A 16,191-nucleotide genomic window follows, 5' to 3' on the forward strand; every position below is an offset into this window, starting at 1 on the left:
TTTCTCTTCAATTTGGGAAAATGTGTTTTATGTCCCAGAATGGGGTTTCTCTTAATGAATGTTCCATGAGAAATTGAGAAGAAACTACTGTTGTTGGATGATGTAGTCCAAGGATGTCACTTATATCCAGTTGATGGCTAGTGTTAAGTTCAGCCGTGTCCTTTCTGATTTTCTGTTGGTTGAATCTATTTCTCATAGAGGGGTGTTACGTCTCCAACTATGATAGTGGGTTTGTCTGTTTCTCTTTGTAGTTCTATTAGTTTTTTCCTCACATTGTTTGATGCTCTGTTGTTTGATACACATGTACATTGAGGACTGTTACATCTTCTTGGAGAATTGTGTATCATTATGTAATACCCTTCTTTATCCCTAGTTCAGTTCAGTTCAGTCGCTCAGTCGTGCCCGACTCTGCGACCCCATGAATCACAGCAAGCCAGGCCTCCCTGTCCATCACCAACTCCCGGAGTTTACTCATACTCATGTCCATCGAGTTGGTGATGCCATCCAGCCATCTCATTGTCTGTCGTCCCCTTCTCCTCCTGCCCCCAATCGCTCCCAGCATCAGGGTCTTTTCCAATGAGTCAACTCTTCACATCAGGTGGCCAAAGTACTGGAGTTTCAGCTTTAGCATCAATCCTTCCAATGAACACCCAGGACTGATCTCCTTGAGAATGGACTGGTTGGATCTCCTTGCAGTCCAAGGGACTCTCAAGAGTCTTCTCCAACACTACAGTTCAAAAGCATCAATTCTTTGGCGCTCAGCTTTCTTCACAGTCCAACTCTCACATCCAACCATGACTACTGGAAAAACCATAGCCTTGACTAGACGGACCTTAGTCAGCAAAGTAATGTCTCTGCTTTTGAATATGCTGTCTAGGTTGGTCATAACTTTCCTTCCAAGGAGTGAGCATCCTTTAATTTCATGGCTGCAGTCACCATCTGCAGTGATTTTGGAGCCCCAAAAAATAAAGTCTGACACTGTTTCCACTGTTTGCCATCTATTTGCCATGAAGTGATGGGACCAGATGCCATGATCTTAGTTTTCTGAATGTTGAGCTTTAGGCCAACTTTTTCACTCTCCTCTTTCACTTTCATCAAGAAGCTCTTTAGTTCCTCTTCACTTTGTACCATAAAGCTTTCTTTAAAGTCAGCTCTGTCTACAACAAATATAGCTACTCCTGCTTTCTTTTGTTTAGTGTTAGCATAGTATATTTTCCTTCATCCATTTACAGTTGACCCTTGAACAACTTGGGTATAGGGGAGCTGACCTTCTGTGCAGTCAAAAATCCAGGTACAACTTTCCAATTGACTCACCATATCGATTAATTCGAACAGCCCTGGATCATGTAGTACTGTAGTATATACTTTGTGAAAGAAATCTGCATATACTGGACCTATCCAGTTCAAGCCCATGTTGTTCAAGGATCAACTGTACTTTAAATCTGTGTCTCTATGTTTAAAGAGGATCTCCTGTAAGCAACATATACTTTGATCTTTTTGTTTGAATTTATCCAATCTGACAATCTGTTTTTTAATTGGTACAGTTAGACCACTAATGTTCAAAGTGATTATTGATATAGTTGGATTAATACTTACTATATTCCTTAATGTCTTCTATTTGTTGCCTTTGTTTTTGTTCCTATATATCTTTTGTCAATTCAATTGAGTATTTAAATAATTCCATTTTCTCTATTTTCTTAGCTTATCAGTTGTACTTTTTACCCCAACTGTTTTTGGTAGTTGTCATAGGGTTTGCAACATATGCAGGTTCGATCCCTGGGTCAGAAATGGCAACCCACTCCAGTATTCTTGCCTGGAAATTCTTGTGGACAGAGGGGCCTGGCAGGCTACAGTTACAACCAATCCAAATTCTTTTTCAAATAACATTATACCATTTCACAGTGTGAATGCCTTATAATAAAAAACTATTCATGATTTCTTCCTCCTACCCCTGTATTACTGCTATCATTCATTTTGTTTGTACCTGATCACATATAAACATATATGTACATTAACAGATATAGTCAAATATATTGTTGCTATTATTATTTTGAACAAAGTATTATCTGTTAGCTATACTAAGAACATGAAAAATAGAAGTTTTGTAACTTCCCTGGCAGTCCAGTAGTTAAGACCCCATTCTTCCAATACAGGACCTGGTTAGGAACTGAGATCCCACATGCCTCGAGGCCCAGCCAAGTTAAAAAAAATAGAAAGTATTTATTTTCACTATTTCTACTCCAATGCTCTTCCTTACTTTATGTAGACTATTTTCCTTCTTTTCAAATAACTTTTACTATTTCTTGCAAGACAGGTCTGCTGGCAACTGAGTTCCTTATTTTTTTTTGGTTGTTTGTTTCTCTGAGAAAATCTTTTATTTCTCCTTACATTTTTAAGGACAACGTCCCAGAATAAAGAATTGTAGGTTAGTGGGGTTTTCTCTTAACACTTTAAATAATTCGTTTTACTCTCTTCTTGCTTGTATGAGAAGTATAATTCTTACCTTTTTTTCCCTCTTTAGTTAAGATGGGCTTCTCCCCCAACCCCTTACCCACCTCTGGCTTTTTCAGGATTTTCTATGCATCTTTGATTTTCTATAGTTTGAAAATGATCTATCTTGGTGTAGGGGTTATCTGGGGATGGGGTGGGGAAAGGGGTTGGCATTTATCCTAATTGGTGTTCTGAGCTTCCTGGATGGGTAGCCTGCTGACATTAATTTGGGGAAATTCTTGAAAGTATCGTTTCAAATATGTCTCTGCTCTTTTTATCTTTTTCTTCTCCTGGCATTCCATGGAGATAGGTATTCCAACTACAGTCTTTGTCCTCTTTGATTTTCAGGTTTTCAAGATTCTATCTGTAAAAGAATCCACCAGCCAATGCAGGAGACACAGATTTGATCCTTGAGTTGGGAAGATCCTCTGGAAAAGGAAAGGGCAACCCACTCCAGTATTCTCACCTGGAAAAAATCCCATGGACAGAGGAAACTTGTGGGCTACAGTCCAGGGGGTCACAAAGAGCTGGACGTAACTTAGCTACTTAATACAACAAATTGGTATATCCCACAGCTCAGAGACTCTTCCTGGAATCATGTTGTCTTCCAGTGAGCCCATCATCGAAGGTATTCTTCATTTCTGTTATGGTTTTTTTTTTCACTCTAGCGTTTCTTTTTAGTTCTTTCTTAAGATTTGCATCTCTCTGTTGACATTTTCATCTGTTCTTCCCTACTGTCTACTTTATCCATTAGAGCTCTTAGTATATTAATTGTTTTACATTCCTGGTCTGATAATTCCAACATCCCTGCCATGTTTAGTTCTGATGCTTGCTCCCATCTCTTCAGATTGTGATTTTTGCCATTTGGTATGCCTTTTTAAATTTTCATCTCTGCAGGTGTTTCTTTTTTTGATAGGCAGATATGATGTACTGGGTAAAAAGAAATGCTGTAAATAGCCCTTTAGTAAAATGGTGGTGAGGAGTAGGGGAGGGGAAGGGTCCTGTAGCCTGTGATTAAGTCTTTCGTGAGCTTGTGTCTCTGGACCATGAAGTTCACCCGTGTTTCTCCATTTTTCGTCTCCACGCTTGAGCTCAGTTCAGTCACTCAGTCCATGGGGTCACTCTTTGCGACCGCATGGACTGCCACATGCCAGGCTTCCCTGTCCATCACCAACTCCCGGAGCTTGCTCAAATTCATGTCCATTGAGTCAGTGATGCCATCCAGCCATCTCATCCTCTTTCTTCCCCTTCTCCTGCCTTTTCATCCCAACATCAGGGTCTTTTCCAATGCGTCAGCTCTTCGCATCAGATGCCCTAAGTATTGGAGTTTCAGCTTCAGCATCAGTCCTTCCAGTGAACATTCAGGATTGATTTCATTTAGGATTGACTGGTTTGCTCTCCTTATACTTAGGCCGAACCAAATGACTCCAGTGGACTACAGTTGGGTGTTTCCCTTCCCCAGGTGCTGGTTACTTGCTTTCCCTGAGGGTCAGGCCTTGTTAAGAAGAACAGATCATCCTGAGTATTTAAATGGTTCCTTTCCCCCTCTCTGTGCTGGTCGCCTGAGGGGATTCTTCTCAGATACTTGTTAATACTAGGGGAAACAGGTGGAGCTACTGCTGGTAAACCTTATGATATTTGGGTCCCCCTACCACTGCTGAGCTCCTGCTGGTGAATCTCATGATATTTGGGGGTCCCTCTACCCCTGTTTGTAGTGATGCTTTCTACGGCCCACGTGACTTCATATTCCAGGATGTCTGTCTCTAGGTGAGTGATCACAACATCGTGATTATCTTGGTCATGAAGATCTTTTTTGTACAGTTCTGTGTACTCTTGCCACCTCTTCTTAATATCTTCTGCTTCTGTTAAGTCCATACCATTTCTGTCCTTTATTGAGCCCATCTGTGCATGAAACGTTCCCTTGGTATCTCTAATTTTCTTGAAGAGATCTCTAGTCTTTCCCATTTTGTTGTTTTCATCTATTTCTTTGCACTGATTGCTGAGGCAGGCTTTCTTATCTCTCCTTGCTATTCTTTGGAACTCTGCATTCAGATGCTGATATCTTTCCTTTTCTCCTTTGCTTTTCACTTCTCTTCTTTTCACAGCTATTTGTAAGGCCTCCCCAGACAGCCATTTTGCTTTTTTGCATTTCTTTTCCATGGGGATGGTCTTGATCCCTGTCTCCTGTACAGTGTCACAAACCTCATTCCATAGTTCATCAGGCACTCTATCTATCAGATCTAGTTCCTTAAATCTATTTCTCACTTCTACTATATAATCATAAGGGATTTTATTTAGGTCATAACTGAATGGTCTAGTGGTTTTCCCCACTTTCTTCAATTTAAGTCTGAATTTGGCAATAAGGAGTTCATGATCTGAGCCACAGTCAGCTCCCGGTCTTGTTTTTGCTGACTGTATAGAGCTTCTCTATCTTTGGCTGCAAAGAATATAATCAATCTGATTTTGGTGTTGACCATCTGGTAATGTCCATGCGTAGAGGTGTCTCTTGTGTTGTTGGGAGTGGGTGTTTGCTATGACCAGTGTGTTCTCTTGGCAAAACTCTATTAGTCTTTGCCCTGCTTCATTCCACATTCGAAGGCCAAATTTGCCTGTTACTCCAGGTGTTTCTTGACTTCCTACTTTTACATTCCAGTCCGCTATAATGAAAAGGACATCTTTTTTGGCTGTTAGTTCTAAAAGATCTTGTAGGTCTTCATAGAACTGTTCAACTTCAGCTTCTTCAGCATTATTGGTCAGGGCATAGACTTGGACTACTGTCATATTGAATGGTTTGCCTTGGAAACGAACAGAGATCATTCTGTCGTTTTTGAGATTGCATGCAAGTACTGCATTTCAGACTCTTTTGTTGACCATGATGGCTACTCCATTTCTTCTAAGGGATTCCTGCCCACAGTAGTAGATATAATGGTCATCTGAGTTAAATTCACCCATTCTAGTCCATTTTAGTTCACTGATTCCTAGAATGTTGACGTTCACTCTTGCCATCTCCTGTTTGACCACTTCCAATTTGCCTTGATTCATGGACCTAACATTCCAGGTTCCTATGCAATATTGCTCTTTACAGCATTGGACCTTGCTTCTATCACCAGTCACATCCACAACTGGGTATTGTTTTTGCTTTGGCTCCATCCCTTAAAGTGCTGCACTCAATATGCCAGCAAATTTGGAAAACTCAGCAGTGGCCACAGGACTGGAAAAGGTCAGTTTTCATTCCAGTCCCAAAGAAAGGCAATGCCAAAGAATGCTCAAAATACTGCCCAATTGCACTTATCTCACACACTAGTAAAGTAATGCTCAAAATTCTCTAAGCCAGGCTTCAGCGACACGTGAACTGTGAACTTCCAGATGTTCAAGCTGGTTTTAGAAAAGGCAGAGGAACCAGAGATCAAATTGCCAACATCCGCTGGATCATGGAAAAAGCAAGAGAGTTCCAGAAAAACATCTGCTTTATTGACTATGCCAAAACTTTTGACTGTGTGGAAAATTCTGAAAGAAATGGGAATACCAGACCACCTGATCTGCCTTTTGAGAAACCTGTATGCAGGTCAGGAAGCAACAGTTAGAACTGGACATGGAACAACTGACTGGTTCCAAATAGGAAAAGGAAGACGTCAAGGCTGTATATTGTCACCCTACTTATTTAACTTATATGCATAGTACATCATGAGAAACGCTGGGCTGGAAGAAGCACAAGCTGGAATCAAGACTTCCAGGAGAAATATCAATAACCTTAGGTATGCAGATGACACCACCCTTATGGCAGAAAGTGAAGAGGAACTAAAAAGCCTCTTGATGAAAGTGAAAGTGGAGAGTGAAAAACTTGGCTTAAAGCTCAACGTTCAGAAAACTAAGATCATGGCATCCAGTCCCATCACTTCATGGCAAATAGATGGGGAAACAGTGGAAACAGTGTCAGACTTTATTTTTTGGGGCTCCAAAATCACTGCAGATGGTGATTGCAGCCACGAAATTAAAAGACGCTTACTCCTTGGGAGGAAAGTTATGACCAACCTAGACAGCATATTCAAAAGCAGAGACATTATTTTACCAACAAAGGTCCATCTAGTCAAGGCTATGGTTTTTCCAGTGGTCATGTATGGATGTGAGAGTTGGACTGTGAAGAAAGCTGAGCGCTGAAGAATTGATGCTTTTGAGCTGTGGTGTTGGAGAAGACTCTTGAGAGTCCATTGGACTGCAAGGAGAACCAACCAGTCCATTCTAAAGGAGATCAGTCCTGGGTGTTCTTTGGAAGGACTGATGCTAAAGCTGAAACTCCAATACTTTGGCCACCTTATGGGAAGAGTTGACTCATTGCAAAAGACTCTGACACTGGGAGGGATTGGGGGCAGGAGGAGTAGGGGATGACAGAGGATGAGATGGCTGGATGGCATCACCGACTCGATGGACATCAGTTTGGGTGAACTCCAGGAGCTGGTGATAGACAGGGAGACCTGGCATGCTGCGATTCATGGGGTCTCAAAGAGTCAGACACAACTGAGTGACTGAACTAAACTACCCCTGTGGTCTTAGATTTTTAAGCTCAGAGTTATCCACACCAAGCCTCCAGCAGTCTTTCAATTACAGTTCAGCTTTTCCTGCCTGACATTGGTCCCCAGGGTCTTGACCTGTGAGTCTCACTTTGGTAAGTAGTGATTCCTGCATTTGCTTCTTGGTTTCTCCAGTCTCAAGGCAGCAGTTTGTTCTGTGTCCTCTTCCATCTTAGAGATCCAAGAAGAGTTGTTGGGTTTTTTTTGTTTTGTTTTTAATAATCTGCCCAGCTTTTTACTTGTTAGGATGGAGTGACCCTGTTATCTTATCACGTTACGTAGGCACTCGGAAACCAGAAGTGATCCACATTTTCTCTTTTTTCACAGTACTCTTTCTCTTTTTTGCGGGGGAAGGTGGGGTACTGTGCATCTTGTGAGTAGGAAATGGTAACCCACTCCAGTATTCTTGCCTGGGAAGTCTCATGGACAGAGGAGCCTGGTGGGGTGTAGTCCATCTGGTTTCAGAGTTGAATACCACTGAAGTGACTGAGCATGGGCATCTTATGCGATCTTTGTTCCCCAAACTGAGTTAGATCCAGGCCCACGGCAGTGAAAGCCCCGAGTCTTAACTGCTGGACACCCAAGCACAATGTTCTTTTGCACATAAATTTGTAGAAATGGAATGCTAAGTCAAAATGCCTCAGTTGCCCCAACCCGCCATAATTTCTGTCCTTCTCTAGCCTAATTTTCATGCTTCATCATGTACAATCATTCTTTTGCTAAAGCCTTGATTCCACTGCCCTGTTATCTTATCACATGTGCTTTCAGAACCTCAGCCCTGCGTGACTCTACTATGCCTGCACCTGGGTAGATAATTCCTATAGAGAAAAAAAGCACATACCAGGGTCACCTGATTTCCTGAGATTCCTAATCACCAGCATCAAGTAAGCCATCTGTCCTCATGTCCTGCTGCTTTGTCTGGTCAACATATTCTCCCCTTCTCTGTAGAGATGTTTCCAACTTCCTTTTTTCTCCCCAAACCTCTGACTTCACCCTCCCCACTCACGTCCTCACAGAGAATAGAGCATATCCCACAACTGCCCCACCACATTCTCCACGTTACAGGTATACCCTTATGAACACGCCTACAGCACACCCTTCCTACACCTGATAACAAGGAAGTGGTCCCTCCTCACAGGTGGGCTAGCCCTCCACCTGTATTTAGAACTGCCTTCACTCCACCGCATCAGGAACCTTATGTTATGGACACAGCCTCTTTCATCTGAATATTCAAGTCTCCTTTAAAAAAAATGTATTTTATTTATGTGTCTGTGCACTCTGCTTATTTAACTTATATGCAGAGTACATCATGAGGAACGCTGGGCTGGAAGAAGCACAAGCTGGAATCAAGATTGCTGGGAGAAATATCAATAACCTCAGATATGCAAACGACACCACCCTAATGGCAGAAAGTGAAGAGGAACTAAAAAGCCTCTTGATGAAAGTGAAAGTGGAGAGGGAAAAACTTGGCTTAAAGCTCAACATTCAGAAAATGAAGATCATGGCATCCGGTCCCATCACTTCATGGGAAATAGATGGGGAAACAGTGGAAACAGTGTCAGACTTTATTTTGGGGGGCTCCAAAATCACTGCAGATGGTGATTGCAGCCATGAAATTAAAAGACGCTTACTCCTTGGAAGAAAAGTTATGAATAACCTAGACAGAATATTCAAAACAGAGACATTACTTTGCCAGCTAAGGTCCGTCTAGTCAAGGCTATGGTTTTTCCAGTGGTTATGTATGGATGTGAGAGCTGGACTGTGAAGAAGGCTGAGCACCGAAGAATTGATGCTTTTGAACTGTGGTGTTGGAGAAGACTCTTGAGAGTCTCTTGGACTGCAAGGAGATCCAACCAATCCATTCTGAAGGAGATCAACCCTGGGATTTCTTTGGAAGGAATGATGCTAAAGCTGAAACTCCAGTACTTAGGCCACCTCATGCGAAGAGCTGACTCATTGGAAAATACTCTGATGCTGGGGGGATTGGGGGCAGGAGGAGGAGGGGATGACAGAGGATGAGATGGCTGGATGGCATCACTGACTCGATGGACATGAGTCTGAGTGAACTCCGGGAGATGGTGATAGACAGGGAGGCCTGGCGTGCTGCGATTCATGGGGTTGCAAAGAACACGACTGAGCGACTAAACTGAACTGAACTGATGGGTCTCCATTGCAGCATATGAGATCTTTAATTGTGACATACAGGATCTAGTTCCCTGACAAGGATCAAACCCAATCCATTGAAAAACTTACTCATGGACTCATCCTATTTCATTTGAATATTCAAGTCTCCTTTTAAAAAAATATTTGTTTGGCTGTGCTGGGTCTTAGTAGCAGCCTGTAGGATCTTCAGTCTTCATTGCAGCCTGTGGGATCTAGTTCCCTCACCAGGAATTGAACCTGGGCCCCCCTGCATTCAGAGAATGAAGTCTTAAGTCACTGACCACCAGCAAAGTCACTCAAGTCTCCTCACATGGGTGTTTCTTTTCCCTCAGTTGTAAAACATACTCAGATTGCTTCCATCTTAAAGAAGCAAAACAAAGACCAGCTCTCCTTGACTTACCTTCCTTGGGTCACCCCTTTCCCTGAGTTTCCTTCTCTCCTTCACAGAGAAACTGATTGTAAGAATTACCTACTGTCCCAGTCACTGTGGCTACATAACAAATGACCCCCAAACCTAGTGACATGAATTATTCTCATGGTTTCTTTGGGTCAGGAATTCAGACCAAGCACAGTGGGGCTAGCTAGTTTCTGCTCCAGTGTCTGAGCTTTGGCCAGTGGTCTCTGGAACAGGGGCTGGGGACCCAAGTGATCTCTTCATGAACTACTTCAGGCTTCTTCCCAGTAGGGCAGCTGGGTTCTGAGGATGAGCGTACCAAAGAGAACCAGAGGTTGTTAAATGCATAGACACAGAAAATCAAATGGTGGTTGCCAGGAGCTAGGGAGCCAGGACAGTGGGGGGTTAGTGTTTAATGGGGACTGAGTTTTAGTTTTGCAAATTGAAAACAGCTCTGGAGATGGGTGCACCATAATGTGAAAGGAGAGACACGCAAAGGGGCCCCGGGACCCCTCGTGCAGCAAGGCCGTAGTACCTTTTCCAGCTTCTCCACGTCACAGAAGGGATCTTCGATCACACTATGTCCCTGTCACTTCAGTTCATCAGAAGAGGCCAAACTTACACCCTAACGATCAATTTAATCAATTCTCAGATGCATTTTTTTTTTTTTTACATTTTATCTGAAATCAGAACTATTCAGTCTGGGGCACAGTATAGCTGAATATCAATGCTTTTTCTTCTTTCTTAGTGTTATCTGAAATAATGGTAAAGCTTCCAGTAGGTGGCACCTTAGATGATGTAAAATCTAGTCTTGACGCCACGTGTCTCCTCAACCCAGACTGTCCCCAGAGCTCTGGACCTAGTTATCCGATTGCCTGCTTGGCATCCCTGCTGGGATGTCTCAAAGACAATGAGCTCGATGTGTCTGTGGTCTCCTCTCCCCAACCCTCCCCACCTCCCACCAAAGCTGAATCTTTGTCCAGTTCCCTGTCCCAATAGACTGCACCACTCCCCACCAGTAACAGGTGACAGAAGCCTAAAAAGTGACCCCGATCCCTTGCTCTCTCCAACTCCATAGAGCATCCATGATTGTGTTTGTTTCTTCTCCTCACTTTTTCCTGTTTTTCAAATGTAAATTGCCATCATGTCTGTTTTGAATTACGACAGCACTCTCCCAACCCTTCCCTCTTCTTCCTTTCTAATGTCACACAATTCACCCCCTTGAAGCCAGAAGGATCTTCTAAAAACCCGAATTTATTCTCTTTACCAAGAATCCTTTAGGGGGGGGGCGTCCTGTTGCTCTTAGAATAATGTCCCTAATTCTAACCTGGCTCTCAAATGCTCTGAATGATCCACCCCTTGAGCATCCAAGGGACCCGAAGCAAGAGTACAAACAGAGGTACCTGGGTCTGCACCTTCTTCCATCCTTGTCTAGGTCCCACTCTGAAGAGACTGGACATGCTGGTGTCAACACCCCAGCCCACACCTCCAAGCTCTGTCCACCCCCTTGGTCACTCCTTGGGCTCAGAGTGTACACACCAGGACTCCCTCTGCTCTTGGAGGGAGAAGTCTAAGCACATTCACATTTCTACCCAGAGTTGGCAATGTTTTTTAACTTTTATCTTTTTTCCTATCTTTCAGACAGGTATTGCACTTGCACTGTCACTTTCTGAATTAATTCATGCCATTTTCTCCGCTTTCCATGAGGGTGTCCACCTTGTCTGAATCTCTTAAGCACTCTTTGGCACATATGGGATCCCAATACTTTGACGTGTGTGTTGCAAATGTTTTCCTCTCAGTTTGTCAATAGTCTCTTGATCTTGCCTATGGAACGTCTGATTGTTTGGTGTGTGTTTGTACCATGGAAGTTTAGAAAGCATCAGTCTTTGTCATCATAGTGTCTGATTTTAGTGTCTTGGTTGGAAGGGCATTTGCTGAGCCCCTAATTCTTTCAGTCACCAGTATTGTATTCTCACTCTCCTGTGGTTTCTTCCCATTCGCCTCGGTCCTTGTCCATATGGAATGCATATTGATGTAAGGAATGAGGTAGAAATCTGGCCTGGATCTGGTACTTCTGGGTTCTTCTTGTCCAACATGTCTTCTCTCTCCTTCTGGCAAGAACTCTCTCCTTCTTTTCTATGGGGCACCCTCTCATTGTGTCTGAAGTGGCTTATCCATCATCTATCCTTGACTCCATGTCTGACCAATCAGGCAACTCCATCCCTTGGCCACAGTGATTGGTTTAGAAAAGGGTGTGTCTTGTAGGTTCGACCAATCAGAATTCCTCCCTATGATGTTTTTCTACCACAGAGATAAGAAAAAACACTTTCTCTATGCTGCTGTTGTTAAGGTCCTATGTGTGTCTGTCTGGCTGTTGGAGACAGCCTACCTTGGAGAGAGCTCATCAGAGAGATGGAATCAAAGATGAGGACCTGAAGATATTATTGGAACACCTGCATCTAGCTATCCTATCCATTGGACTTTTGAGTTACTTGAACCAGTACATTTCTTTTTAAAACTTAGTTGAGTTTCTGTCATTTGCAATCAAAAGAATCCTGATGCATGTATGGCCTTCTTTTTTATATCAAATGCCAATCAAGGGATCATCTGTTGCTTTGTCTGCCCAAAAGAAGAGCATCCCTCCCTTCCCCTCCCCCTCAACCCTCCCCTTTATTCTGGGAAATTTTTTTTCTTTTGTTCAGCTTTGTGGTTCAAATAGAAGGTGTCACTGTATAAGTCTCACCTTCTCAGCCAACTTCAGTTGGCTCAGGTATGGCTTCTGATTCAAGCCTACTCTATCTTCCTTTCTTTAATTTTTTTTCCCCCAAAGTTTTGGGAGATGATATGTGAGCCATTAAAATAATATGTAACTTTCTGGGGGGACAAAAGTATATTCATATTGTTTAAATCCAAAAGATATTGAAGGCCATACAGTAAAAAATTTCTGCCAGAAACTCTTGAAAATCAACAATAGAACTATAGTAACCCTAATAGAAAAAAAAATAAGAAAAAGGTATGAACAAGCACTTTCTAGAAGAAGGGATCTAAAAGGCTGATAAGTATATGAAAAGATGCTTTAACTCATTAGAAACAAGAGACTGCATTAAGAACAATAGTAGCTATCACTTTATCCCTATTTGACTGGCAAAATTTTGAAAGGTGGTTATTTCCACCACATCGGAGGGATGTGGGGATAGACGCACTTTTGTGCCTGCTTGTAGTTCAGACTGCAACAGCCGTCTAGAGAATCACCTGGTACTCGTGAGGGAAATGAAATATGTGCTCTGCTGCCCAGCAATCCCACACCTGGGTGTATGTCTACAACAGTGGCCATGGGCCTGTATGGAACAAATACAAGTATGTTTATCATGCCATTGTTGGGGGAAAAGGGAGTTGACGGCAGCCTGAGTGTCCCTAGTGGTCATTAGGACTGTCCACAGATATTCCAACTTTCTCTTTCCATGACCACGTGGTGGGCCTGAACTTCCCTGCCATGTAAGGTAGGTGGGACGATGTGAAATAAAAGTAAAAGGCCATGAGAATGTTGGCAGAGTGGATGTGTGTCACCTGCAAATGGAAGTCAAAGGTCGGTGTTTTTATCTACAGTGGACGTGCAACATCTATGAGAAATAAGCCTTTGTGGTTTTAAGCTATTACACAGATATACCTCAGATGCTGCACTTTCAGTTCTAAGCCACAGCAATTAAGGCAAATCACGTGGATTTTTTTTGTTTCAGGGCGCATATAAAAATGTTTATACCATAGTCTATTAAATCTGTAATATCATTGTGTTTTATAAAACAATGTACATACCTTAATTTTAAAATACTTTATTGCTGAAAAGCATTAACACCATCTGACAAGACAGAGTTGCTACAAACCTTCAATTTGTTTATTTAAAAAAATGCAGTATCTGCAAAACACAACTAAGCAAAGTGCAATTAAACAAGATATGCCTGTAATCTGGGGAGTACTTGTTACTGCAGTGTAATCTACTCTAACTGACTGATACAGTGGCCACATGTGCACAGTGGAAGCTGTGGACCAGACACATACACAGCAGTGGGGATAGATCTTACAAACAGCTATTCAGTCATTGTTCAGTCACTAAGTCGTGTCCAACTCTTTGCATGCCCATGAACTGTAGCACACCAGGCTTCCCTGCCCTTCACTATACAGTCAAGACAAGGAAACAGCTTAAATGTCCTTTGACAAGATGAATGGATAAAGCACACGAGTGTTCCTCACACATTAAAAAGAATGAAATACCATCTGCTGCAACATGGATGGACCTAGAGATTATCATACTGAATGAAGTCAGAAAGAGACAAATACCATACGATGTCACTTATATGTAGAATCTAAAATCTGACATAAATGAACCTACCTATGAAACAGAAACAGACTTATACACAGAGAGAACAGACTTGTGCTTGCCAAGGGGGAAGCGGTTGGGGGAGGGATGGGTTGGGAATTGGGGATTAGCAGATGCAAACTAGTATACGCAGAATGGACAAACGAGGCTCTACTATATAGCACAAGGAACTATGTTCAATATCCTGTGATAAGCCATAAGGGGAAAGAATATGAAAGAGAATGTATATATAGGTATGACTAAATCACTTTCCTATGCAGCAGAAATTAACAACATTGTAAATCAACTATGACTTCAGTAAAATACTTTTTTATAAGTGCTGGATGAGAAAAAACTGAAGGAGATCCGTACCATAACACCATTTATATAAATTAAAAATAACATACCCCATGTTGCTTAGTGGGGTCAGAAGCAAGAATCATCATCTCATCCTCATGTCAATATGTCAAGGGCAGCTCAGGATAAAGGAAAGTCCAGAGAGGGCAGTTCTGACAAGCTCCTGATGGAAAGACATTTGATAAACTGTTCTCGGTCTGATGTGAAAGTTGTGTTGAAGATTCCTGGAAATATGAAAAATGGAATTTGGATACTATAGCTGCTGCTTCTCAGCAGAGCAACCATCCTGTTTCTACAATGAGTAAAATCGAATGACTGAAGGGAGCAATATACCAGCACATATGCACTCAATATGCCAGCAAATTTGGAAAATTCAGCATTGACCACAGGACTGGAAAAGGTCAGTTTTCATTCCAATCCCAAAGAAAGGCAATGCCAAAGAATGCTCAAACTACCACACAATTGCACTCATCTCACATGCTAGTAAAGTAATGCTCAAAATTCTCCAAGCCAGGCTTCAACAATACATGAACCGTGAACTTCCAGATGTTTAAGTTGGATTTAGAAAAGGCAGAGGAACCAGAGATCAAGTTGCCAACATCAGTTGGATCATAGAAAAAGCAAGAAAGTTCCAGAAAAACATCTATATCTGCTTTATTGATTATTCCAAAGCCTTTGACTGTGTGGATCCCAACAAACTGTGGAAAATTCTTCAAGAGGTGGGAATACCAGACCGCTTGACCTGCCTCTTAAGAAATCTGTATGTAGATCAGGAAGGAACAGTTAGAACTGGACGTGGAAAAACGGACTGGTTCTAAATTGGGAAAGGAGTATGCCAAGGCTGTATATTGTCACCCTGCTTATTTAACTTATATGCATAGTACATCATGAGAAACGCTGGGCTGGAAGAAGCACAAGCTGGAATCAAGATTGCTGGGAGAAATATCAATAACCTCAGATATGCAGATGACACCATCCTTATGGCAGAAAAGCAAAGAAAAGCTAAAGAGCCTCTTGATGAAAGTGAGAGAGGAGAGTGAAAAAGTTGGCGTAAAGCTCAACATTCAGAAAACTAAGATCATGGCATCTGGTCCCATCACTTTGTGGCAAATAGATGGGGAAACAATGGAAATAGTGACAGATTTTATTTTGGGGGGGCTTCAAAATCACTGCAGATGGTGACTGTAGCCATGAAATTAAAAGATGCTTACTCCTTGAAAGAAAAGTTATGACCAACCTTGACAGCATTTTAAAAAGGCAGAGACATTACTTTGCCTACAAAGGTCTGTGGTTTTTCCAGTAGTCATGTATGAATAGGAAAGTTGGACTATAAAGAAAGCTGAGCGCTGAAGAATTGATGCTTTTGAACTGTGATGTTGGAGAAGGCTCTTGAGAGTCCTTGGACTGCAAGGAGATCCAGTCCATCCTAAAGGAAATCAGTCCTGAATATTCACTGAAGGACTGATGCTGAAGCTGAAACTCCAGTATTTTGGCCATCTGATGCGAAGAACTGACTCATTTGAAAAGACCCTGATGCTGGGAAAGATTGAAGGCAGGAGGAGAAGGGGATGACAGAGGATGAGATGGTTGGATGCATCACCGACTCAATGGACATGAGTTTGGGTAAACTCTGGGGGTTGGTGATGGACAGGGAGGCCTGGCATGCTGCAGTCCATGGGGTTGCAAAGAGTCAGACATGACTGAGCGACTGAACTGAACAGAACTGAAGCTCTTGCTTCTCAGCAGAGCAACCATCCTGTTTCTACAATGAGTAAAATCCACTGACTGAAGGGAACAATACTCAATATTTTGTAATAACCTATAAGGGAAAAAATCTAACAATATATATAAATATAAATAATGTA

This window comes from Budorcas taxicolor, chromosome 13 (genome assembly GCF_023091745.1).
Source record: "Budorcas taxicolor isolate Tak-1 chromosome 13, Takin1.1, whole genome shotgun sequence".
Lineage (NCBI taxonomy): Eukaryota > Metazoa > Chordata > Mammalia > Artiodactyla > Bovidae > Budorcas > Budorcas taxicolor.